Source organism: Haliotis asinina, chromosome 4 (genome assembly GCF_037392515.1).
Source record: "Haliotis asinina isolate JCU_RB_2024 chromosome 4, JCU_Hal_asi_v2, whole genome shotgun sequence".
Classification (NCBI taxonomy): Eukaryota; Metazoa; Mollusca; class Gastropoda; order Lepetellida; family Haliotidae; genus Haliotis; species Haliotis asinina.
Window position 1 is genome coordinate 76,094,766 of NC_090283.1, and position 25,518 is coordinate 76,120,283.

The 25,518-nt window shown below is 38.1% G+C and overlaps 1 pseudogene; it reads left to right on the forward strand.

Annotated features, from left to right (window-relative positions):
• The first annotated feature begins 4,475 nt into the window (after positions 1-4,475).
• LOC137281154 (uncharacterized) lies at positions 4,476-16,079 on the forward strand (annotated as a pseudogene).
• Positions 16,080-25,518: the final 9,439 nt, after the last annotated feature.

The window sequence follows — 25,518 nt, forward strand, 5'->3', positions numbered from 1 at the left end:
CTTCAATAATTTGAGAAAGAGCAGCTGAAACACAATCATATGTTTCCTTTGCAGAAAATACTGCTAACAGATGGTTCCCCCTCACTGAAGTACAGAGCATATCATCCAGTATCGTGAACCCAAAATTGATAAGAGTTCTCCTTCTCCCAAACTGTGTTCCATCACCTGTAAGTTTCACATGAATACGTTTTGTTTGCAAAATGCTGATAGTGGTGTCATGCTTCATTTCTAGAATGTGTGAAACACAGTTAATGAGTCTTTCTTTCAAAGACTGCTGAACCCCAAAGCTTGGATATGGTATGTCATGAATTAAAACATTTTCGTTGCATTCCTTTATATTTTTAAGAACCTTCTGCGATCTAGGAAGGGAAGGTACTATCGTAGATAGTTCATGGTATGCCTTGTTTGAAATATCTTCTGAATCCTTCACATAAACAATTTTATTCAATTCCACATCAGGAGTAAATGTTTCCTTGACCATGTTCTCCTTCATAGATATCTGGATTTGCCTTCCTTCACTGTCTATAGCTTGAACTGATGTGGGTTCTAGGTTATATCTGTCCCAAAATGCTAAAGACTGTTTACAGTCTCTTACAATCATGTGCTTCCTTTTATACTTTTGGGACCTGGACACATGCCGCTTGGAAAATGTAATTTTAATGAGCGTCTATTGGACATATTTGAAGGCAAGTTTCCTCTTTGCACATTTAACAATTTTGTAGATAGGAACTGAACCTTTTTCCTGAGATTGATATTTTGCAAAAGTAAGGATTTGGCTTTCCTTATAGATGATTTGTACTTGTGTAAGTATGAAACACTATTGAACAATCTTGATTTTGATGTTTTTATGCTGTGTTCAGACACAAATACTGTGAAGGAATATTGTTCCTTCTCCCATGTACCTAACAGAGACCTGTACTGCGTCCCACCCTTACTTCTAGTTCTGTCATGCCTTGAAACAAGGTTTTTCAAATAGGAAGCCAGTGTAGATGACATTTTTCCATACTCAACAATACTGCAGTCAATCTGATTTTGTTTACACAGAACGGTTATTATTTTGTTGCATATATCTGTGGAAAATGTGTTTTTCTTATATTCCTGAAAAAGTGAGAGTTTTGATACCCTTATGTCAATTGCTTTTGATGGCAAAGTCATTCTTGATCTCCTAGTCATATTTCTACGTGGCACAATTGTGCAGTATCCAATACAGCAGCACAAAAACAAAATCCTTGGCCAACTCTTATCTGAGCTAGTTAGTACATATACATCCCCAGAGTATTTGAAACGACTGTGAACTGAAACAATTATTTTACCAACTTGTAGAACTTTGTTCTCCAAGTCTGTCTCTTTGACAGCTGAAACATATATTTTGTTACATTACACATGGGCAATTGCAAGTTTCAAGCAGCCTCTGTGAAATGGTGAGTGAAGAGCAAGGAAACTGACATAAAAATTTTCAATCAGTTGTGAAGTTGTTCAATCAGTTGTCTTAAGAGACACAGGTCATTTCTGTTTCCCTTTTCCTTCACAAATATCAGGAAAAATATGAAACCTCATTTTTGACTGGACGGATATGCCAACTCATCACTCTGATTTCTACAAAATGTAAACACATAAGAGTTATCGTCCCTTTCTAAACCTTCGTCACCTATGGCATTGTCACAGTGGAATAACCCAAGTTCGACTCAATATTTACACTTGTCATATTTCTTCTCACAACTCAGTAAATAACGTTTCGCACATATGTAGTTGTACCTTGATATGTTATGTGCAAGTCTACACCAAAATGCAATCACAATCAACTCACCAAACGTTGTTAAGGCAGATAATGTAGCTCTCTCGTTCTCCGCCCCACCTTGCCTCGGTTGCTGGATCCCAAAACGAGGCTCGTTCCAGTGGATGTTAACTGAATGTGGGCTGGGTGGTAGTATTCAAAATTGAAAGACGGCGGGCATTTTACACCAATCGCTGTGATTTTTTCAAAGAGCTCTCAGTGTCACCAGGAAACGATAACTACGGTTTAACCAGCTGTCTGGTCGATAAAGAAACCCATTTTACGAATGCTTCTTGAAACCCCTCCTTATAAAGTACATGCAGAAATATACCTTTGATGTTTATGAAATGACGGGGAAAATACAGTTTTGATTTAACAAATGCCAAAAGATATTTTAAGCAGTCCTGTTTAATATCATTCAGTTTTAACCACGTCAACAAAATCAGTATAGGGCAGCGTTTGGTCGAGAGAAATAGTGGTCCCAAAGAAAGTAGGTCAACGCATTACACATAGTACTGCGCTTAACGAGACTTATGTTTTGGTATGCACCTTTTACATGCGTTTTTTAATTCCAGCCACGTTGACAGCACCAGCGCTGGGCTGGATTCGATCGGCTGCGGCATTCCGCGGTGCGGAATACTTATTGCAACATCTACATGTAATTTTCTCGACAGTAAGCAAACATTTTCACCAAACTCGCCGGCAATCATACTCACTAGTCGGCAATAAGTGACCTTGACATTCAAGTGGAATGAGCAGATCCGCACAAACAGACTCGGGCCATCCGATTGGCCATTCCCACTGTATATCTTTTTTCCAACCAGTCGGATGGCCCGAGTCTGTTGCTACCCCAGTCACCCAGTAAGTGTTTCTTCTAATTGGTTTATAGCTGTCTCCGGTTTTCTCCTCCTTCTTTGGATTGTTACATCCTTGTTTATCACGCCGTTGGCTGTTTTGCTCCCAATGAATGAAATGTCTGAATTCAAATTTGCTGTCTTTTTAGCTGCTTGTTTCTTTCGCTCACCTCATGTTTTCAAGCCATGCGTTTCCTTGAAACATGGTATGGTGGACATACTCGGCATATATGATCAACCAAACTAAAGATTTTTCCTATCTTTCATGTGACATTTCCTATTTGTTGCGGCACTGTGTTGATCATCGGTTCTCTATTACCTGTCGAGTTTTCCCCGCGACATTCTTTCTATTTCTTTCTTTAGTAGTGCATCAATACTCAAGTAATTGTCATCTTGAGGTTGAAAATGAGCTTTTGAAAAAGCGCGGTCAGTGTCCATATCTTGTAATGCACGAAGTTCCCTCGTTCTGAGCTGGTCTAAAAGTTCACTTGGAATAAAAGGGGTTTTTATTTATTCCGGTATTATTAATTTTTCTATAATTAAATTTTTCTTGTGTTCATTTAAATTCTGGCAATCTGATTGGTTAACTGGGAACACTTCTTTTGATTTCATTTCCCAATGAATCTATGAAAATAAGCCACGCCCACCGGATACTTCTTTCGGACCTGAGGAATGTAGGGGAATATCTTTAAACAGCGAAGGAATTCCCTTGCACTCCGGTACCTTAATGAACTTTGGATAAACATTGAAGTGATACATTGTGGTCAACATAAACAAACAACTCAAAATTATCCGTGAATGATAACAAAATGTTTATATAATACAGTAGTGTTTGTCATAATACATTATTTGACTCGTTACTGTGGTTACCACGTGCAGCTAGCGAACAACCGTCTGCAACTTTTCTTGTTTACATTCCAACAAGATGGCGATTCCAAGTACGGAACTTTTGTTCTGCGGAATTGTGACTGAACTTTCGAAGATCAATCTACCGGAAACGTTGCAACTCTTAGCAAGGAGAACACCACATGATTTAGATATGGAAGAAATTGAAAGTTTGTTAGAGATAACAGCATCAACCAGATCTACGAAAACATCGGCAAATCACGAGATGACGTGTGCAATGCCAGTCGACGACACGCCATCCTAAACACACCCTTTCACACGTTTATCAAATAATGATTTACTTCGAATGGACGACAACAATGCTTTTAGTTCGATTTACACATAAATAAAGATTGTCATGACATAAACAAGGGCTGAAAAGTTACGTTGATGACTTACGCATGATATAAAACATAAACACTTACATTTTGGTTCCTCTAAGGTTAATTTACGGATGAAAAACATCAGCGACGGCAAACACCGTCCAACGGACGTCAATCAGCATGAGTGACAGTTATAAATCAGCATTGCCCTGACCGGGAATAAACTAAATCAAAACGGCCCTCGTACAACCCTGTTACCATGTAACAGCACAACTACAGACAATCAACACCCACAAAAAGAAACTCATCATGGGGTGTTAAACTATTCCAGGGTAGATACACACAATATATATTATTCTCAAATTCCACCCTACGTATATATTCTCAAACCGAAACACAGTTCATCAGCACAAAGTTGATGAAAATGAAACAATTATCAGATTGAGATTAAATTATGTAGATCTAACCGAGAAAAATGATTTGCTATAAAGTTACCTAGTTCAAAGTTTACATAGTTGGTTCTGTCATAGTGAGGTTTCTAGTTATTGTTTTCGTTCTGTTTATTTAGATTGGTCGTTCGAGTGCGAGGGGAGGACTGTGGATTTTTCAACAATTACACCAGAGGAACTTTACACAAAGATGAGATTTTTCTACACCGAGGCACAGCCTGAAAACCAGAAAAGAAGATGTAAAAATATGCCGGCTGCACATGCTGCCGAGTATCACAAGAACACTTTAAAAATGTTCGTTCTGCCCTGAAAAGACACTTAAATGACATCGGGGGAGATACTGACATTGTAAGAGATAAGCAGTTTAAGTCTGCATATGATATGCTTGATGCTAAATTAAAGTACAATGTACAGCATGGCTTGTCACGTCCCACACAACATAAATCAATCATTGAAACAAGTGATCTGATGAAAATTAGCACTTATCTCCCTTCAGCATCTAATCCTGTTATCCTCGGTACAAAGTATGGTACGACTTGGCAATCCATTTTGTAAGTTGTGAATGTCACCATCAACTTACGCCTACATCCTTTCAATTTGCGGTAGATGATATCTATGTTGAATATGTCCCACTGTCCCACGAAACAAACAAGAAAACACCCATGGTGGTCTCAGCACCGATGAAGCACAAAGTGTTACGAGTGTGTGTTTTTTTTGTATGTTTTTGTTATTAATTAAGTAATAATTATTGTAAGGTCACAACATTTAGTGTTTTGAATAATAATTATGATGGTCACATTTCGTATAATAGATGATCCGCATTTTTAGGATTCTCACAGCAGGCTTGTCCGGGAATTATCTACCCTTGATTTCCTGTTTGTTTACTTTGGGAGGTTACTCTGGGGCATTCTGCCCTGTTGGCGATGGCCGTAGGTGCTTGTATATATAAAGGCTAGCTGCCGTGTTGTGGGGACACACACATTCATATTTATTATACATCACCGCTAACGATCCGTCAAAGCCTGAATCTACATTAACCGCTGTCAGACCGATCGCTGTGTTTACATTCTGCATAGTTGATTCTCGCACTAAGACTTTAGTGAGTTTGCTATATTACATCTTGTGACCCACTGCCTTAGATTTTGTCTCACTTCATTTTGTTTGACTTGTGACTTTGTATATCTTGCTCTCGTTGCTTATTAATAATACAGAATTTGAACGTTTATAACTTGTCTTTGTTGTGTTTTGCTGGTTCACGGGCGATTTCTTAAATCATTTGTCATGGCAAATTCTTAACGGTAACAAAATTGAGGGCTCATCCGGGATGTGTGTCACTTGCAAGTTTTGTTTCAACTCAAATGACCTGACTTGGGACTTTCATGTGCCAGTGAAAGTACATGTTTTCAAAATAATTTCGGTATCACAATTTGATGGTACAATTTCCATTCATCCTCCACAGGAACACCATCTTTGTAGTAAGAACAAACTGGAACCTTGCTAACCTCCTCAAAAGAAACAGCCTTACTAGCCAACTTCTGCACTTCAACATCCTCACCCTGTGCACTAATAAGCTCCTCTCTGGAAAGAATGTGTTCACAACCTGACAAACTATCTAACTTATCAAGAAGTTCCGAAGAGGTATTACTCTTTGAAGATAAGTCAACTGTCTCTACCTCACACAAAGGAAGATCCATGAATGTACCTGAAAAATCATAAACGGTATCATTCTGCAAAGAGGTCTTGGACGAAATGCCTTTTGACATAACGAGTCACTGCACAAGAAGGAAAAATACCTGGAAATTCATCCTCCAACTTTTCTGTACTAACTGAACTCTCTGGCAAAACAGTAACAATTGGATCAGCGCCAACTTTGGCCCCCACCCTCTTAGATAATTACCAGTGAACAAATCGAGACCCGGAACTGGGAGAGAGTCAAGAATACCAACTTTCACCTCACCTGAAATCAGATCTGAAGTCAAATTCACAAAATGGAGAGGAGCAGAAGAATTGCCACTATACCCTGAAGCAAAACATCTGAGTTAGCTGAAGACTCATCAGGAAAAGGCAAAATATCCTTCAAAAAAGATTGAAGAGCTTCACTATCCCTCAAGATAATAACATGCTGTGGGGTAGAATTATCTCCCATAAGTGACACAGAACCCTTATACACAAAGGGCAAACACCGAACTACAGAATCTTGAGACTTACTCTCACAAACAAAACTCTCCTCAGAACCACCTGGAAAGAAAGGCTTTGGTGCGATGGACACAAAGCAATTATGGAACCTGTAGCCTGATTTCGAAACCGGAGTTTGAAACATGTAGAAATCAAATGACCTGGCTTCTCACAATATGCACAAACAGAATCAGAACCACAGATCGGCTTAGATTGAAAAGAATGTGACTGCTTGCCACTAGATTTTGAACCTGTTCTAACACCTCTGTAACCTGCATGTCCTGAAGTCTTAACCGGGGAAAAGCCCTTTTGGCCAGAAAACTTTGTATTACCCGGAGACTGAAAAGAACTCTTGTGAGTCAAACAATAATCATCTGCCAACATTGCTGCCTTATGTAAGTCATCAACATTTTGTTCATCCAAATAAGTCTTACGGTCAGAATGAACACTCTGCTTGAAATCTTCCATCAACACTAACTGTCTTAAACCAACAAAATCTGTGACTTCCTTAGACCCACACCACCTGTCAAACAATGTTTCCTTTTCTCTAGCAAACTCTACAAAAGTCTCATTGTCCCTTTGAGCATTTCTGAATTTCTGACTATACAACTTAGGCACAGACTATGAATCATAACCTTTCAAAATTGTACTCTTGACAAGTTCATAGTCTGAGCTTTGTTGTACTGACAAAGCTGAATAAGCATCCTGAGCTTTACCCTTCAAAACAGTTTGCAGTAACATAGTCAATGACTCTCTAGGCCTCTTGAGATTTTCAACAACTTTCTCAAAATGTAGAAAACATTTGTCTGCCTCTCTCACATTAAAAGGGGGCACAAGCCTAGCATGTTTTGCAATGTCAAATGAGAGGAATCTGAGGTCTGAGTAGGGTTTTAAAGTTTGTTACAGAGCAATTCCTTTCTCAGTTTGTAATTTCTTCAATTCTAATTCCTTTCTGTCTCTTTCACTTTCCTTCTCCGTCTCAAACTTTTTCAATGCCCTTTCTTCTTTTTCTCTTTCTTTTTCTATTTCCATTCTTTTCAGTTCTATTTCAATTGTTTTATTTCCAACTGGAATATTCCTCTGGCACCATTTCCAAAACGTCATCTTCAAACACTCTCATCAATATAGTGATCAAAATCTGAAATTTCCCCATTGCAGGTTTGGCATCAAGTTTGAGATGTGAAGAAATTTGCAATAAATTTGATTTCCTCAACTGACTAATTGTCAGGACACAATACAAACTTCTCAAGTTCAAACACCATTTTGCTGGTTCCACAATTAACTTTTGCAAAATTGCAAAAATTTAATGAAGTTTCTCAAATGGTCTCAAATGTCAAATGAATTCTACCCCAGACAAAGGAATGTCCCGTCAATGCACTTCGCAAGCTCCTTGACAAAAGTGACCCAAATGCCGGATCATTAATAAAGATGCACTTTGTTCCCCAGACGCACACAACAACCAACCCCAAAAATGCCGACCCGTGAAGGTCCCGGGGTAGAATAGGCCTTCAGCAACCCATGCTTGCCATAAAAGGCGACTCAGCTTGTCGTAAGAGGCGACTAACGGGATCGGGTGGTCAGACTGGCTGACTTGGTTGACGCATGTGATCGGTTCCCAATTGCGCAGATCGATGCTCATGTTGTTGATCACTGGATTGTCTGGTCCAGACTCGATTATTTACAGACCGCCGCCATATAGCTGTAATATTGCTAAGTGCGGCGTAAAACTAAACTCACTCACCCCCAAAAATGCCAGTTCACGCATTTCATGTCTGACATAGGTCGCGATGCACATGTCGTAAGTCATACACTGCTCATTGCCTTCGCGCCACAGCGATCCAAGCCATGAGTGACGCTGGCTTTGAACATCGTCCGTTACGAGTGTGTATTTTCTGTATATTTTGTTATCAATTAAGTACTAATTATTTTTGGGTCACAACGTTTAGTGTTTTGAATAATAATTATTCAGTCAATCACAAATTATCATTTTATGCAATTTATACATAGATTCAAGCTGTTCAGATTTGGCCTTATATTGAGTTGCTTGTTTGCCTGGTAAGCACACGGACGGAAGACTTTTCTACCTCCTTCAGGAAGAGTCTTGGACAGTTCCATGCCAAAACAACCTAAGTCATTACTGTTGTCAGCCAAAACAACCTTAGTCTGACTTAGGTCATTTTGGCACTGCGTACCAGATTTTAAAAGCTATTTTCTTGAAAACTATAAATCATACCCCAACAACCTTATAATCACCGGAAAGAGCTTCTCAAGCTGCGTATACCTCTGACTTAGGTTGTTTTGGCATGCCACCCTTCACGTGCCGGGAGGTCGGAATTGCATATGAACACCGTGTAGGTGGGGCTCTACTGTGCGTTCCGCACAGTTCGATAATAACATGCTTAGGTAATCTTTATCTCGACATCACGTCAGCATTGTCCAGAGTGTCAATACTGTTTGTATTCTAGGCCTTCATTGTTTCTTTTTAATCGCTTGCAGTACCATGATCGTTGACGCCATCTTTGCAGTGTTTAACTGTATTTTTTAGTTTGAATAAATATTTTTTTTTATCAGCATTTCCATCACGTCTGTTGTGTTCATATCAGTCCTCACCACGACGAGCATTAAACATGCAGCATGCAGAATCTCGGAGAGTGACATACTTAATGCGCGCAGTAATTTCATATTCTCACATTAATCACTTCATGGTGGAAAGAGTATGATTTCTCAAAGTGGTGACTTTCTCTTCTTTTGCTTCTTGTTCTTGTTCTTGTTCTGCCTACTTTTGTTTATGGAAGAGGACGCATCCCGAAACAGAATACTGTGGCTAAGATCAAGGAAATGAAAAAAAAAAATGTCAATGTTGCTCGCCTTGCCATTTTCTTCATCACCAAACTCTCAGCATCAAAATGTTGGCCGTCTGTCTAAGTAGATAGAACAGAGAATTCTAAGCCATATTTCAGACAAGCTTCAGTTGTCACTTCCTCAATTGCCGTTAAATTTATATTCTGCTGTCATTTGATGGTGACACGTTTGTCTGTAATCGGAAAAGTAATCTTATTAAGGGTCTGACAGCATTACGTTGACTCCTTGGGTCTCAATTTTCCTTACATTTTTCTGAAAATGTCTCCTTCGGCTTGCCTGTGTCATTGGACTGGAACTGGAGCACACCTTCTTTTACGATGAGATTCATAAAGATCCCGGGTAGAAAAGGTCTTCAGCAACCCATGTTTGCCACAAACGGCGACTGTGCCTTTCGTAAGAGGCGACTAACAGGATCGAGTAGTCAGACTCGCGAACTTGGTTGACATGTCATCGGTTCCCAAATGCGCAGATCGATGGTCATGCTGTTGATCACCGGATTGTCTGGTCAAGGCTCGATTAAATGCAGTCCGCCTCCGTATAGCTGGAATATTGTTGAGTGGGGCATAAAACTACACTCACTCACTTTACGAAGACATCTCGTTTGGCTGTAGCTCTCTCCCTTTTTAGCTGCAATGCATCCGTTGATACTGGGTTTAGGACAAACGGCCTGTCCTTCATGCATGCCGTCTTATGTATGTGTTAGAGGTGCCGATTGTAGAATCCTTTACACGAGGTGTTAACAGGCTAGATCTTTCTGTCTGACGCAAAAGCTGGCTGGTCTTCCATTGTCAGACCACTTTCAAAATCGTCAATTGCACTCTTTTGAAAATTCCCAAACGACATGTTCCTTCCCTTTGAATATCTTTCATGTCCCATGGCTTTTGGAACATTCATAGGTTGTGGAGCAATGTGTCTTGACAGTCGAGTATGCGATACATGGCTGAAAGAGCGTCTTCTTTCTGGCTTCCTGTATGCATCTAAAAAGAATTTCATACGAAACATTGTACGAAGATCAAAAGGACATGTTAGGATCAGAATAATCAGCATATTATCATAATCAATATGTCTTGATCAGCAGACCACTGGAAAACATATATAATTACACATTAGAAAACGTATCACAATTATAATGATTGAGACCATTGGACAACATATTTTAAGAAAGCGGTGATGTTACAGTAGAACATATATAATAAGACAATTCCTGAAATAATTACACGACAAGAGATCTTGTCCAACATGTTTCACTTTTATCTTCAGGGAGCACTGATTACAGTTAAACAGATCATAATACGGCGTGCCATGACGTCACAGTGGCGGCTTTAAATTGACAGAAGTAGCAAAAATGAAACCAAGTGTAATTCAAACACATACCTATTAACAGTGGACACAATCCTTTAAATAGAAAGTTTTTGTTAGCTTTACCCTGTATTCAATTTATAGAAGAGGAATCTGTTATATTTTATTTCCTTTCCTACTGCGCATTTGTCAGTCTGGGTGCTAGGGGATTTGTTTAATACTTGCCCGGTAACATGATACCTCGTTCTGGCCATGCGGAAGACTACACGGTGCACACACGGCGTGCATTAATATAAAATCTGGAATGTTAATCGACTTGATTCCATATAGGGTCCTTCATGGCCGCGCATTCTGTCTCTCAAACATTCCGTTTGACCAGTGTATTCTTCATCAACATTAATGATACGGTTTGAAAACATAATCAACCAGTGTGTTGAGCCTGTCTACCGGTACACATTGAGTGAGTGACTTTAGTTTTACGCTGCACTTAGCAATATTTCAGCTATATGGCAGCAGTCTGTAAATAATCGAGTCTGGACCAGACAATCCAGTGATCAGCGGCATGAACGTCGATCTGCCCAGCTGGGAACCGATGACGTGTTAAGTCAGCGAGCCTGACCGCCCGATCCGGTTAGTCGCCTCTTCCGACATGCATAATCGGCTTTCCTGGCAATCATGTGTCGCTGAAGGCCTGTTGTACCACGGACCTGCTGTCACTGAAACAAAAAACAAAAAATTATTGACGTGTGGAATTGAGGAGGGTATAGTGGCGGTATTATGCGGCTTCACAGTTCCCACAACTTATTTTGGCATATTCTATTTTTGTAGATGTGGGGAGATAGTTGTATCATGCTTCTAGCTATTGAAACAGTTTCAGAGCTTTGTCACTGTATCTCATTTGTAACTGTGTTAACGAAGAAGATAAACAGTGAAATAGTTACGTGCAAGGTTCATGATTTTAGTTTCTTAAGTAACCTGCAGCTTCGTTTCATAAAGTGCGTCATCTCATTGTCAACTAGCTATGGCTTTAAACAAGTCCAAGCATGTTGAGAGTTTAAGGGAGTGTTGCCAGCGTAGGCGCAACTGATGGCAAGCGCCAGTTTTAGAAAGTACTTTTTATTTTAAATATTTTTTCTTTAATATTTCGCTTCTATTGCACCCACTGATAAGAGGTGACTGAAACAGCGAAACATGAACAGTGGTTTACTTAAATCATCATGCTTTAAATAATGCAATAAGATGAGGTATATGACGAGTGAAAACAGCACAAGGTATCCGGATATTACCCCTGGACCTAATGTCAATATAGAAGCCTCATTTAGTTACCTCCCTTGGTTTAAAACTACAGCAGATACACATGATAGAAGTGTCTCCCGTGGTTCTGTGAACGTTAATATAATCATCACAGTTTCTATCATGGCTGTATAAAATTCCAATCCATTAGTCTAAGACCTGTCACGATATCTAGATGAGCATCATACTGCTACTTGCTATTGTCTACCATAGATGTGCTAACCAATGATATAACGGTAATGTAACAATAATGTCGAATTATGAACGAAAATAATTGTTCAGATACAAATTCATACACAATTGACAGATACATAAATTCAGTATTTCACTGACAGTGAGCTACAGAATTTTTGGTATTATTTTATAATTACGGTACTTGAGTATTCTGTGTAAGAACAATTCTTCAGTAGGGGTGAGTCAGTGAGTGAGTTAATATTTAACGTCACATTGGCAATATTTCAGCCATATCGTGACGAGAACATTTTGATACTGAAATGAAATATGTATACATTATAAAAACCTGTCGTCAAAGGACAGTAGAACCACTAGAATATCACATTTACAATTAAAACTAGTGTGGAGAGTTAAAACAAATACCACTATTTGGACAATACAACATAAAATACGGGCTGTAGATCGCCAACAACTGAAGGTAGATCACCATGCTAGGGATTCCCTCAACCATTGGCGATTATACTGAAAGTTAGCCATTATTAAAAACAACAAATATACTACGATTAAAAGTTTGGTCGTACTAAATTTACATAGAATGTTTTGGACTTACGTACCCTCTCAGGAGGACAATAATTTTACAATACTTCAACCCCCCTCGAGGGCACAGCCACTAACAATCTCAGTTATTAATCTAGACTACCAATAATAAAATATTTATCTATTTACTATTCTGATAACAAATCTAATTCTTGTAAAAATGCAATAATTAAATGAGAGCTGGTATTAGTAAAAAGATCCTTCATAGTTCGTGAATTAAAATACTGATCCCTTGCGATGGAATACTCAACACAGTCAAGCAGGATATGCTTGACTGTGATTCTTTCATCACAAGGAATGCAGAACGGAGGATATCCTCACCTTTCAAAAGGTATTCATGAGTATATCGTGTATGGCCAATACGACATCGCCGCAAAATGACCTCTTCAAATCTGGACTGACAACCCAAGTGGGTATACCCAATATATGGTTTCATTGCATGTAATTCATTTACACCCACTTGGGTGTCCCACTTCTTCTGCATCAGATCACGGATATACGAGCTAATGGTAGCTTTATAATCTGTGTAGGGAATAAGAAGTGGTGTCACAGATTTGTTGAGTGCTGCCTTAGCAGCAGGATCGGCCATTGCATTACCAGAAATGCCTACGTGGCTGGGTAACCAACAAAAGACGATGTCGTATTGGCCAGTAGCAAGATTATTATACAATTCAGTAATTTCAATTAGAAGTGGATGTTTACAAGAAATATTTTTAATAGCCTGAAGGCAAGAAAGATAGTCTGAACAGATTATATACTGTTTATGTTTAGGGTGTCTTTGAATATATTTAAGAGCCGTTGGTATGGCGTTAGCTTCAGTTGTAAAAATAGAACTGTTGTCTGGTAATCAAGAAGATATTATTCTGGATCCAATGACAGTGGCATAAGCCACAGCGCCACCGTCCTTGGACCCATCTGTAAATAAGGATTTATAATTGCTATATTTATGTTTGCATTGATTATATTCTTGTTTATACTGAAATTCATTCGTTTCTGATTTTTTAATTGTGGTTAATGTTAGGTCCACTTGGGGCCTGACCAGCTGCCAAGGGGGAGAAGAAAGAAGACGAGAGGGAGCTATGTTTTTCAGCTCAATGCCAGCCGAAGAAAGAAATGGTTTAATTCTGTGGCCAAGAGGTGGAACAAGGGAAGACTTCTTGTCGTACAAATCCTCATAAAGTGGATTGAACACACAGCTATATGCAGGGTTAGATTCATTAGAGTTTCATTTAGTGATATATTGTAAAGACAATTTTATACGGCGTTGTGTAAGAGAAGGTTCATCAGTCTCAACGTAGAGTCTGTCAACAGGTGAGGTTCTGAAGGACCCACCCAAGTCTTAGACCTTGGTGGTGGATAGAATCAAGAAGTTTCAGGCTGCTTTTACATGCTCCACCATATACGATGGAGCCATAATCAAGTTTAGATCGCACTAATGATCTGTATAAGTGAAGGGGAGTAGCTTGATCCCCTCCCCACTTTGAATTTGAAACAACTTTTAACAAATCTAGTGCCTTCAGGCATTTAGCTTTAAGGAATGTAATATGTGGTAAGAATGTTACATGAGAGTCGAAAGTTAAACCCATGAACTTGGCCTCCTTTACAACTTTAATAGGGGTGCCATTTAAAGATAATTCTGGGTCCTTGTGAGGCTTATATTGCCTACAAATATGTATACAATTCGTTTTGGATTTAGAAAATTTAAAGCCGTTTTCAAGACACCATTTATTTATTTTGTTTAAACATAGCTGCAGCTGTCGTCCAATTGTATGCATATTTTTACCACGACAGGAAATTTAAAATCACCCACAAATAATGATCCATCAATGGAATCATTTAAAATATTTGATAAACTATTTATCGGTCTGTAGTTTGACGGATCTGTATGATCCCGGCCAGGCTTTGGTATTGGGATTACAATGGCATTACGCCATGATGGAAGAAAGTAGGGGTTAACTAATCAGAAGGTCTTACCATGTTTATTGCACACATTAATATCGTACACATATGTTAACATTCACCCATATCTCACATTGAAAACAAAGCGTATCACGCTTAGCATAATGAGTTCCGGCCATATTCATGTAACCCTGATCAATCTACTTCCTGTTATTGAACTTACATTGTCATACGTACTACAATGCTTAATTCCATATTCTAAACCTAACATTTCTTAAAATCACATCAGGAATTGATTTACATCCATTACATGCATCATAATCAACTCTTAACTGATAAACACATCTTAGATAGGGAAACATCGATCAGTGTTAGCAAGGATAGATTTTACAAAGTTTGAGCCAACAGTCGATTTGAAACATTTACATTTATGACATTCCTAGTGTTTATACAAATAAATTATTCATGTAAACATGTTCTAGACAGGCTTCAAGGGAAATGTTTCTGGTGTTTTATTTGATTACATACCTGAAACAGCGAAACACCAACAGTTGTTAGTGTTAAATCATCATGCTTTAATAACTACAAAATGGCGTAGATGACGAAGGCATCCGAGTCATTCTGTGACGTCATAGTTTGTGATGCAACCTGAAACAACTAATTATGAGTATAAGAGACACATAACCGAAGCATCTGTTGGTTTGAAACTATATCGATCAATTGCCAATTTTCTTTATTCATTAGTTCATACAACATGAGTTTAGCTTATACTTACCAAAAATATCTATGTCAGTTCTAAAGAGCTAACACTTCCAGTGTATTTTATAGCCTTAAATGGGTTATAAATGGGAACTTGTATACATTTAGATTTTTTTATACATCATTTGCATCATAAAACAAAATGGAGTTTTTTCGAAGCATGCCGAAGGGTGACACTTGCACCACACATTTACTACTTAGACAATGCACTCATCAAAAGTAAATGTAATGGCGTTTGGTGAAAACCAAACTTGGACCGAGGTGTCGTTGTTCAAGGCATGATCAATACTCAGTCAGTTGGCAGGAGTGGTAGCAGCAAGAATCGTAGCGGAAGCATGCATGTTATGAACGGATACTGTCGAGTATCTTCACCAAGTAGATCATCAAACAAGTATCCTTCATCCCGAGATACCTTTACTCTCAATTATTCATCCATTGCACGTGCATCTTGTGAACATTTGAAAGGAATGCTGTGGTTTATAACGATATATTTTTTCTGACCAAGACAAATTTCTCCAAAAAGGTCATTGGCTATACACGACGAAGCATGTGGATCAAACAGAGAAACGAAAGCCAATCTTTTCCTAGTTGATATCATCGACCGAATTGTTTCAGCCGAAACAGGTTTGGATTTATGACCTCCTACAAGTTCACGGAACAGTCTACAGACAGCCCTTACATTCTGTATAAGTGCATATTGGGAAATATTCTGCAGAACTTCAACTTGGAGTTCTGATGGCAATCCGTTCATTGGAATGCTGTCGACGGGGCCCTCCAGCGAGACAAAATGAGATTTACAAATTCCACTATTTATTCCGAGTAGGACTGTCCCTTGTGAACCTAAATGATGACACTATGATAATCCTTTGTGTGATGACTACAGTTAAAACGTTTTCATATTCTTTCAAATGACTGAATGTTTTCATTTTGACTTATGCATGTTATTTACGTTTCAAATAATTAAGTCCTTAATCCATATTTGGGTATGTTTTTTTTATACATGTACATATGTTGTCGTTTTCACACAAAATCACTCTTAATGTATACCCTGACACTTATAATTGAAAGTATTGCTCAGTACGTACTAATTTCAGTCGAGCAATTGAAGTCATCTTCATTTATCTGAGGCAGAACAACCGAGGACTGACTTCAGTCATATTTTTTCATAAACATGCATATTCAACAGGCTGTAATTCTGTGAAATATGAATGTATCAGCTTGAAATTTCACCACAATTTAGTGATTAATGGCTTATTATTATGTCATAACAACCTAAGTCTGACTTAGGCCGTTCTGCTCTCAACGCTTCATCTAACTCCATCAATCGTTGTACAAGCCCAACGAATGCCGTCACTACTCAAATGAATCCCAAGTTCCCCTGCAAGATAAATCGACCTCTTGCATGCATCACAGCTTACAGAGTAACTCGCGATTCAGGCACCAAGCCAAAGTAGCACGAATCGTCACAAATACATGAAAGAGCAACCAATCATAAGTGATGACCCTGGAAGTCCTCCCCAAATCTCTCCCATATGAACTTACCCAAGGAGCATCCGTCCACCTTGGAAATGACGATAAACTGCCTTTCGCCTTCCCAGTGTCAACCACATCTTTATTCCTGGCCTTCCTATCTTTACACTGTCTTTTTCCATCACAAAATCCCAAAATCCCCCAAAGGTCCTGCCATCGTGAATTATGCCCTTCGCACATCAGGACTCCTACAACATGTACTTATGATACCCAATCATGTCTCACTAAAATTACATTTTAGGCACAGCTTGATTTTAACAAGTAGATATTAAAAGTCAGTATGTACGGCAGTTGTTTGCAAATATACACCAAACATGTTATTCACAACATTGTAATGTAAGTGTTAAATGTCAGCACTTATAAACTGTTACTGTTTAATTGCAAGTGTGGTTTTATCTTATTCACAACATGTTATTACAATAACCAATCATATTGCACTAAAGTTCACACGTCTAGACCTCAAAGTGATGGATTTCGTGATGAACTCACTTTCTTACACACATGTACAAGTTGATATGATATTTTTAGTTCAATATTCTTGGATCTCGTACATATGTATATATGTTTTCTGGTTCTTTTGGTTGCATCTTATTCGTGACATGTTCATCACTTTTCACAGATAATACAATCTTTAGTAATTGTCTGTTTCAGGTCTTCCTCTAAATACTCTCTGAAAGTGCCATCTCTTAATTTTCTTCTCAAATGTGGCTTAGTATTACACTCTTAACACCGCACACATTGTGAAAATTTCATACTGCATCTGAAACAAAAAACAAAGCTAAACGTTATTTGGACTAAATTTAGTAACACGTTTGGTGTCGGAACTGTAAAATTGTTACTCGGGAAATTGTGTTTACTCAGTTTATTCAATCAATTTCTTCAAATATAATCTACCCAGGTAGAACGAGATCACTTCCTCTGTCAAACTAAATGGGTTTCAACCATGCTAATATTTTAACTCCGTTGATGACTATTCTTACTAAATAAAACATACATGATTTACCCAGATACGAAATATTTGACTGACTCTGTAACATTTACAAGGAATATAAAGTTTACCTTCAGCACGCTGTTTACGTACTTGTTTCACAAATCCTATTGCACTTTCAATTGAAAATTTTGTTTTAAAAATACATGATATTCTACTGAAGGGTACCATTACTTTATTCAAATGCCATTAGTCTACCACTGAAGTTTTATGCAGATTTATTTAATCACCCCTGAGACGCCAGTTGTTTTCAGAAATTCAGTAAAATTAATTGAGAAATTAAATAAAAATAAAAAATAAAATGAAAATGAAAATTAAATAAAACACTTTCTAGAAATATATCTTTTAATTCATATTATGCTTACCTTCAACCTCAAGTTTCATGTTGTCATCTTCATGAAATGACTCTCCTGAAAGCAATTCATGACACTTTCTCATATCTAAAACCAAAAATTTGAAATTATAGTATAATTATGATTATGTTCACGAAATTGGTCCTTTCTAATTTTTCTAATGCTACATATGTAAATAGTATTCGGGAATGGAATTCGGGAATGGAATTCGGGAATGGAATTGTCCTACAGCTTAATCAAGTATTGTGGCAACCTTTCAATCTATTATAGCTATAAGATAAACACAACTGTCCGAGCACAAGAAAACACAGGGAGTCAATCCTCTGTTTCAGTATGACTTATGAAACCATTCGTGTTAAGCCAGTGCAGTAACCTATAGGCTACACATTCTCCTTGGTGGTGAATTTAAGCTTATGTATCATCCAAAACTGTGTTCCACAGGAGATATCGATTTGACAGTTGTTACGAGTGTGTATTTTCTGTATATTTTTGTTATTAATTAAGTAATAATTATTATTGGGTCACAACAGGTAGTGTTTCGAATAATAGCTATGATGGGTCACATTTCGTTTTAATAGCTGGTCAACACTTTTAGCATGCTGGTTTTCCGGAAGTTATCTGCTCTTAGTTTTCTATGTGTCTACTTCCTGGAGACTTATTCGAGGGCATTCCACAGTATTGACGATGTTCGTTTGTGCCCGAAAATTCGGGAAATAAAGGCTGGTTGCCGTGCAGAGGGTGACACTTACACTTATTCATAGTTACGTCACTGCCACGCTTGATCATCAAAACCCGTCAACGCCTGAATCTACATTATCTGCTGTCGCACCGATCGCTGTGTTGACATTCTGCCATAGTTGATTCTCTCTCACACCAAGACTTTGGTGAGTTTACTATATTGTATTTTGTGACCCATTGACTCCGATTTTGTCTCTCTTGAATTGCACCTGAAATCTGCATTGTTATATTGACTTGTGGCTTTGTATACCTTGCTCTCGTTGCATATTAAAAATATCTGAATATTTTAAACTTGTCTTTGTTCTGTTTTGCTGGTTTTCAAGGGGGTTTCTTACATTGTTGTCACAGTAAATTCGTAACCGTAACACAGTAGATTTTGCACAATGCTATGAAATCTCTGCACTGCAAATCTAATGCCAGTGGTGTGTTCAGAGATGTACATTTTTCACTGAAAACTAATGAAGAATGATTTTAGACGATAAATAGAAACTCACCCTCGTGTTAACTGATATTGATTTTATCCACACTTGTTGATAAAGGTAAAAATATTAATTTATCAACTACTATTCTCTATATATTACAGTTTACAACAATGTTTGACTTGACGTCTCCTTGTTTTTATCATCTGCTGGACCTTGATACAATGTTCTTATTCTAACAAGTACGTTACTTTACATACAGTTGAATGTAGTCGTTTTGGCTAAATGTAAACTACTATTTCATAGAAAACATCTAGGTACATTATTTCTTAAAAAATGTATGTGTTTGTACACGGTAAACAACATGCTGTTGAATGACGGTCTTATTTTGACAGAGACACTGACAGGTCTGATAAACAGACGAGACAACACATATGATCAAATTCTGACATAATTACAAAGATTCCCATCTTTAGAATGTTGCCTGATCATATTTTGAAAAATCTCCTGTCTTCATCCAACATTAATCAACCGATCTCCTAAAAATCTACCGAAGTTTACCTCAAAGTAATCAGCCATGCGAGTGCCTGGTGATAGTGAAACTTTTAACAAAGATGTTTGATAAGTCCATTTTATAGCAAAAACATTCAAAATAAATTCATGGTACAGTGGTTTAAATGTGATGGATTGTTTTTAAAGATATTACCTTACGTCAGTGTTTTTGTTTTTTTTTTGTTGTTTTTTTTTTTGAGGGGGGAGATAATTTGTATGGGGCAGTTTCATATAACAGTTTATGTTGCTCAAATATTACATCTTAAACTTCTGCAACCAACATGGCTTCCGGAATGCAACTGTCTCGGTCTTTGTCCCAAGTTGAAATTAAGGTTTCTTGTTCGTTTAGAATGTCAGATTGAATGTCCAGTATATAGAATTCTTAAAAAGTTCAAGGTTTTGTCTATTCGTATCCATATTTTGTCAGAGTCTACGTCTCTTTCTCAACAGTTCTTCGAAAAATGTAGCGAAAACAGATGTGAAATTTTCAGAAGTGAAATTTTCAGTGTCCAAAACATAACCACAACAACGCCTCATGCTGAATAATGCGCTTCGTGTTTCTTTCAACGGGATGGCGTACTAACTACTGAAAGGTAAACACCACAGACGGGAGACCGTTAAAAAATATGATTTGTACAACTTTTTCATAACTGGATGGTGCAGATGTGGTATATATTCATGTTTGCATGGCATTATGTAACAAAAATGCAAAGTGGCATTGCGTGATGTTAATGTGTTGCAATATAGCAGAGTTCCCAAACTTGAACTGTATTATATTTGTCCATCTAAACAAATCTGTGGGATGAAGATGAGATCTAACACGGAGTGCCAACAGTTCTCAGAGAATGAATACAAAATTCAAAGGTGTAGCAATTCTGATGCTGACGCGCTCAAAGTGAGCCGGGGACAGATTTAGTTTTAAACATGTCCAAGGGGCACTACTATTACTGGTAAAGTATTAATTCCTGTAGAACACGTGGAATGTTTCAGCAGACCCCTATTTCACCGCATTCACATTCTATTGAAAACAAGACCTAAACATTTAACTGTAAATTGTGGTTCAATATGTTTGACGAGATGTTCATCCATTTTTCATGATTGTTATACACGACTGTTTACGGCATTGTCATTGTTTAACCCTACACAAGTGTTCTCAACGTGGTTGGAATTAACAATTGAATTCAAAAGATGAGTTTTTTCTGTATTGACCGATCCAGAACTTGGGTGTGAATTGCGCAGGTAACTGTTTTCAACGAGTCGTGGCGTATAGCGTTTGAAATAATGATCCGATTGTGATTATTCAGCTCATACAGCTCATTTTGTAGGAAAGTCATCCAGCTTTCGATCTGTAGGCCTCGGTGGGGCTTTAAAAATATTTTACGTGGTGAAATCTAACTTTGATTGAGGAGGTTTGGTTTCGTCGTTACATCCCTTTCCTTTTATGTGGTATTAGGTAGGGTCTATAGACCTACTTTTTTAAAATCACGCTCAATGAATGATCTTTTAAACAATACCAGCTCTCATTTAATTACTGCATTTTTAGAAGAATTAGATCTGTTAACCGATTTGTAAGTAAAATATTTTATAGTTGTAAGTTTAAATTAGTAACTCAAATTGTTAGTGACTGTACCCTCAAAGGGGGTTAAAGTGCTATAACATTATTGTGCTCCTGTGAGGGTACATAAGTTCCGAAACTTGTGATGTAAATTTAAGTTTTCCAGGTTTATAATCGTAGTATATTTGTCATTTTAATGTTTTGCTAATTCTCTGCATAAATGCCAATGACTGAGGGGATGGTGTAAATCCAGCTAGGGTCCATGCAGGTAGCAAAAGTAATGTAAGTCCCCATGGTCCCTAGTGCGGTGATCTACCTTCAGTTGTTGGTGATCTATAGCCTATTTTTATATTGTATTGTCCTCTATAGTTAAACTGTTTTATATCTAATCACTAGTTTTAATTCTTCTCTGTGATATTTCTAGTTAGTTTTGGTGTCCTTCGTTGACAGGTTTTTACAACATGACATTAATTATTATGCATTTTTGTAGTTCATCGTTCTCGTCACGATATGGCTAAAATATGGCCGATGTGAGGATAAATTTTGACTCACTCACTCATTCTATACACCTGCATGTCCTTCTTACACTGCTCACGTGTGACTTGAAACATCTGTTGCATTGCGGCACGAATTTCATGATTTGTCACCGTCAAGCTCACCAGAAAACTCTGATAGTGGATTAAAATTTCTGTGTTCCATCATGCTTCTAAAGTGGTAAATGTTCCAGACCTGCATCTACACGGGAATTCTTCCGACATCACACTGGCACTCATGATACACGTCTTGACTACTGCAGAACCCGGGACTGCCCAGGCGAAGGTAGTGTATGCCACTCAATTCGTTTGGACGTCCACAGTCTGGACAGGCTGTTCATTCTACATTTCCATAAACCTTTGCATCAACAGCGAAATATGGTCCCCAAATATCGAGGTTATCTATAAATATTTTACAAACCTCTTAAGCAGGGTGTCTAGTTACCCAAATCAAATGTTTACTCAACTGATACACACAATTTGAAAAGGATTTCAGTGGCGGCCTAGTTACTGTAAAGTGAACACCTCGTATTATACCATTCAAACAAAGTAGGGGATACGATATATTCCATCTTGTGAGCATACTACAAGCCAGTTCCAATGCATATGACAAAAAGTAATATACATCCGTACAGATAAAACATTTCCTAAGGAATGGAATATATTGTCATATCTTCCCTTAATTTCTCTTCATCAACCATTTCCTCCTTGGCTTCATCATTTGTATTTTACCATCTTGTAAATCCAATATCTAATATCCCCAATTATTTTGAATGGTATAAGTAGCAATGTTATACTGATCAAGACTGATTTCTTGTTGTTTAATGTCGCTCTGACCAATATTCCGACTACATGACGACGGTCTGTACATAATCGAGTCTAGACGAGACAATCCAGTGATCAACAGCACGAACATCGTACTACGCAATTGGGACGCCATATTGATCCACGAGGCCATATTGACCGACGACTCCATCTTGATCCACTACACCATATTGATCCACGACGTGTATACTGATCCGTAAAGAAACGCTCATTCGGAATCACTCACAGTGGATTCAGGGGGTTTATTTGATAGAACGTGTGACTATAGTTTACCGAGAGTTAGTTTGTCTCAAGGGTGTGTCACTTTGCACGTTTTGGTCCTCATATATTTTATACTTATTTTTGTTGGTTTGATGTTTAACGCCGCACACAACAAATATTCTACTTGCGTGCATGCGTGCGTACGTGCGTGTGAGAGTAATCGAACCTACACCAGACAACCCATCACGTAATGGTCTCACTTCTTACACACGGGTGTTTACGATAATGGTTGTTCATTCTTGATGACGAAAGTCAGGGTTTGAAAAGTACATACGATGACGCACAGTGCAATATCAACTGCAATGGCTGAAACTTACAACAAATGTTATGGATTATGATTATGACGGACGCGTCAAAACCTTTTCTTTAATCGATAAACGTCGATTGCATAATTGTGACTGTGTCATGAGCATCTGGACCAGACAATCTAGTAAGAATGAAGATTTTTATGGATATCAACTTCTTTATGAGAGAACACAACGTTTCGGAGTTAATGCTTACTCCTTCATCAGGTGATTGAGAAAAGGGGATAGAGCGGTTGTACCTGTTGATGGTTGATGATAGACAATCTAGTGATCACCATGCGATGTGATGACACAGCATGTGTTTATGAAGCACTATGGAATAGTGATGATACCAGGTGTTCTCGAAAATGTTTGCGTATCCTGCAAAAACAGCAGTTGTGATCACCATGTGTCATCAAGGCGGGTGCATTCCTTCACCACAATGGTTTCATTGCGTTTTCACAATTAAGTGAAGTTAAGCAAAGGTGGCCTTCAGTCCTGCCCCACAACGAAACACAACCAACAACTGACAACTGCGTGGTGGACATTCATATCCTGACCAGAGCTGCTTTGTCGTCTCCAGCCATGTAGTACTATAGTGCCTGATTGAAATGATTGAACATTGTAACCCATGCACAAACTGCAAAACGTCGCGAGTTAGCTACATAATGTTTGTTGGGGAGACTTTCTATCAAGTACACTAATAATATCTTATGGGTGCTTAAAGGTCACATGCAACCAAAAACTCAAACATAATTAAAACACAATTATCACTTATTCATGACATCTAATATACATTGCTACTTGTTAAAAAACATATAAACAAAATTTTAAGCGTACAATCGCGATTCAAAAGTGCAATATTTTGTACTTGGACTTACTTCCCACGAAACGAAGCCCTCGGGAGACCGAACCCAGTCATAGCGGGTGGCTGTGCACTCAAGGGTAACGACTGCTTGGCTGGTTCATTTGCTGATACGCTGAGGGCTCATTGTGTGCACAGAAAGATGATCTGTTTCATGGGCATTTTATAAGTATGGGCTAATCACAAGAAAGTAAGATCCTTTATGGATAACAACTTCTTTTATTGTACTTGATGCATCGTTTCAGTATGGATTCATATACCGTTGTCAAACAAAATCATTTACACTAGAATAAGTTGTTATCCCTAGAGAAATTTATATAGAGATGTTGTGTTTTGTAAATACACGTTCTCTGAATTTGAGTTCGATCAAATCAAAAATCATCCCAGCAGAGATGGTGAACTACTGCGTGACTGGAAAGTGTCATTCGTCCAAGTACAAAGCAGGACTTGAAAGAGTTTGCGCCAGTTTCCGTCAAATCCTGTCATCCGAAAAAATGGATGTAGTTTGTTTGCAACCCACAGACATAATAACTTGTCATGTGTACAAGTATCACACCTGCCTAATTACATGATGTGGCAGAGACTGGACTCGGATGCACGAGTCATAAATCAGTTTATTTTGTTTATGGCGTATAGCCTGATAGGTGTTAAGTTCAAATTGCGTGTGGTCAATGATTGAAGCTGTCTATTGTATATTGTCTTTAGCAGCCAGGCAAGCAGACATACAGGTGTCAATAAACCAGACATTGAGCTTTCTCTGTGACAGAGGCTGCTTACTACAATCAACAAGCTTGTTTATGTAACGAGTAGATTATTTACTTGTGTGTGTACACAACCAATTAAGGATTAAACTACTGCTCACGACCTCATACACCGAGCATGCATACTGTTTCAAGTTCCACGTTATGGACGCAGCGCAGCACAGTTGTTGAAACCAGTTTTCCCCCCAGCGCTGGGGAGAATTTAGTGAATCGTTTGAACTCCGATTTCGCGGGCTTTTTTGTCATCGCTTTTTTTTCAACTTTATAGGTTGAATTGGCACTTTTCATGATTTGTTTCGGTAAGTGCATACCTAAAGGTATCAGAATCTGCAAAGTTGTGTTTTACGTTGCATGTGACCTTTAATAATTTTTCAGGTTGATATTAAATCGAAACTTCATTCAGTTCGTGCAAATGACATGAGCAGGTTACTAGAGGCCCTCTGTATTCTCCCCTTCCTTAAGCTGAACCAAGCTAATTTAAGGAAAGCTATGCAAATGTAAAGCGATCCTG